Genomic DNA, 3057 nt, shown 5'->3' with positions numbered 1-3057 from the left:
CAAAAGTTGGGCTAAAATATACTAAAATAATGCCTAATCCATGTTAAGGTCATGGTATGAACTAATCTTCATTTGCATCATTAATTTCTGGCGGAGAAATAACCATTTGACTTTCTTGCAACCCTTCTTGATGTCTAACAACATCATCATTTTCATAATGTTCTTCATCACCAACTATTGTATCATCTTCATCACGGTCTTCATCATTAACAACAGCCTCTCTTGAAATTGAATATGGTATCGACTAGCATACCTCCCCTGAGTTCTTAATCTATCCCTTTCTTCTTGGCAACTGTTCAGTTCATAACTGTTGAGTAAAAAAATGGAGAAAGGAAAGTAGGTCATTAGCAGCAGTAAGCAATGTTAGGCATTCTCTGTCTACAAATTAGACAGTGAGCAAAAAAAATTTGAAAACATAACAAATTTGGGGTCAAAAAAAGCCCTAACAGCCCCAATCTCTACAGAGACATCCCGAAACCACCTGCTCGTTGCACTCTTTCAACCCACAAGTCTGATAAGTCCCCTTTGTATTATAGGTGTTCCTATGCCTAAATGTCTGATGCTCTATTTATAGTTTAAATAACTTTTAACATCATTCACCAAGATGCATAAATATAATACACAAGCTCTTTAAAATGCATCCAGTGCTCTCATTCAGTAAACAGCCTCTAGTTAAACAAGCAAATGTTGAAAGATAAAAGACATCTACAATATGGGATGCATATATAACATCCATGTAAAAACTACATAGTGAACTTAGAAAACAAATTGGAAGTGATACACTCCAAGTAGGAAAGTCCAAACCTCTGACCTGATACTTGCATCAACTCCCTACAGATCAATTAGTAGGAGAATGGAGAAATAAATTATTCAAACCMTGTAAACTTTAAAACAAGTAAAATTATCAGATCACGTGAAAYTGGGAACACACCCCACTACGAAAATGATGTTACAAATTCACAAATGAAAAGAAAATATAAAACACTTAGGGGGCATTTATTAAAACACTTATCCTAAAGAACCATGGAATCCAAATTACACAAATGAATTATGGTAAGTGTCTTTTAGCCGGTAAGCATTTACGCTTAAAGTGTTTTTTCATATGGGGGAAATAAACGACAAAGAGGGTTTATAAAAGCATGTAGACATGAATGGGCAAACTTATGCAAATGTGGGGGAGGGAGTTGACATGAGAAATGGATGCGTTTAAGGAAAGATTAGGATCGTGAAAAGACTCTGCATTGGAATCGATCATATATTTCCATCATGTTACACTTGTAACATCTCAAAGGCAAAGGTAGTGTTAAATTGTATATATGAACAACTACTAGATTAAATGGTACATATGGCATTTCCCTCAGCTAGTTTCATGCCAATTGTAACCCCCAAAACATAAAAACCATTTATTTGATATAAACATCAATTTATACTTTCCATGCTTTGGAAAGAGTGAATAGCCAAACAAATGAATACATTTACTCTCTCCATCTCAAGTGGTCATTATATAGTCAATATACATTTAGGGGCCGTTTATTAAACGCTTACCCGGTAAGTACTTACTGAGCAATTTTCCTCACCGAATGAACATGGCAAGGGGCAATAATCTTACTCAGTAAGAGCTATGATAAGGATGGAGAGTCTTACCCGGTAAGTGAGGGTAAAGACTCTTACCCGGGTAAGCGCTTACCAGGTAAATTGTTGCATAAATACGTTTTGATGTACTACATTTTTACCCGGTAAAATAAATTATAGTGTTGACTCCTAATGGTAAGCGCTTACCGGGTAAGCATTTAGGTAAACTGCCCCTTACTCTCTCCATCTTGAATTTTTACTAAGGGGTCGTTTACTAAACCCTTGTCGGGTAAGTGCTTACCGACAAAAATTAATACCCTTATTTGTCCTACCGGTTAACATTATCGGTCATCAAAGTGAATTATGGTAAGTGTCTTTTACCTAGTAAGCACTTACGCTTAAAAACATGCATGTTCTTGAGATATATATGTATCTATATGATTATATAGATTTAAGGCCTTTAATCAAGAGGAGACAATGATATGCCTATGATGTTATTCCCATATGAAAAACAGAAATATAATTATTGTTTCCTTGGATGTTCTTGAGATATATGTATGTATCTATATGATTATATATCTCTTATGGTACATACACAATGGTAAGCGTTTACCGGGTAAGTGTTTAGGTGAACGGCCCCTAAGTTTCGAGTTTTATCCCTAAACTATGTCATGTTAAGAAGGGTCAAGCTTACCTTGTCCGGTCCAACAATCCCAATCGGTCAGTGGCGAGGCTCAACCAGTCCGGGATCGACTTTGGTCGAACCTTCGTATCCGGGTGGGTTTTCTTTCAAAGCACTGGTATAACCTACACTTTTCTTTCCTTTATCTCTCAGTTTGTGCCTACCCTTGAAAATAGTCATATTCTTTCTGCATATGTTTGCTTTATGGAATGATTCTTGGTGAGTGAGGCCAAAATCCAACCCTGATTTTTCCCCATGAATTCTACATTGAATTCCCCCATCATATCCCCTAACCCCTTCACGCCTTTCTTCAAGACCACCTCCTTCAATTTATGTTCATCTTCACAGATACAAAAACTTAAGAGGAATGGCACCAAACTCCATCCTAGAATCATAAAGTGATCTTATTAAAACTTTAAACTACTATCCTCAATAGCTTCTTGCATATCTTAATGGCCAAGAAACCTTCTTCATTCATTAGGTTTTAACAAATGAAAGATTTATATGCAAAAATGTAATCATATGATTGAACAATTTTGGAGCAAACCTGATTAGATGAGCGACGGGTGGTGCGGTGGCGACAATGATGAGCGGAGACAGGGGCGGCGACGGTGGTGAGGCGGCGATGGGGGCGACGGAGACGAGCATTAATCGGCGAAAGGAAGAAGGAGACGGGGTGTGTGAGCATTAATCGGCGAGAGGGAGAGGGAGAAGGAGACGGTGGTCATGAGAGGTAGAAGAAGAGGGAGATGAGCAGTCAATTATTTTAGGATTTTTTTAAGTTTTTCTTTTTTTTAATTTAA

The 3057-nt window shown here is 37.3% G+C and overlaps 1 long non-coding RNA gene across 1 annotated transcript; it reads right to left on the bottom strand.

Annotated features, from left to right (window-relative positions):
* Nucleotides 1-253: 253 nt before the first annotated feature.
* LOC112508786 lies at nucleotides 254-833 on the bottom strand. Its single transcript, XR_003068803.1, has 2 exons — nucleotides 782-833; nucleotides 254-307 (listed from the first exon to the last, which is right to left on the bottom strand). It is a non-coding gene; the product is annotated as an uncharacterized LOC112508786 (long non-coding RNA).
* Nucleotides 834-3057: the final 2224 nt, after the last annotated feature.

This window comes from Cynara cardunculus (genome assembly GCF_001531365.2).
Source record: "Cynara cardunculus var. scolymus isolate 2C chromosome LG 3, CcrdV1, whole genome shotgun sequence".
In the NCBI taxonomy this organism is placed as follows: Eukaryota; Viridiplantae; Streptophyta; class Magnoliopsida; order Asterales; family Asteraceae; genus Cynara; species Cynara cardunculus.
Note: the sequence above shows the minus strand (reverse complement) of the source record. Positions and strands in the feature narration are given on the sequence as shown.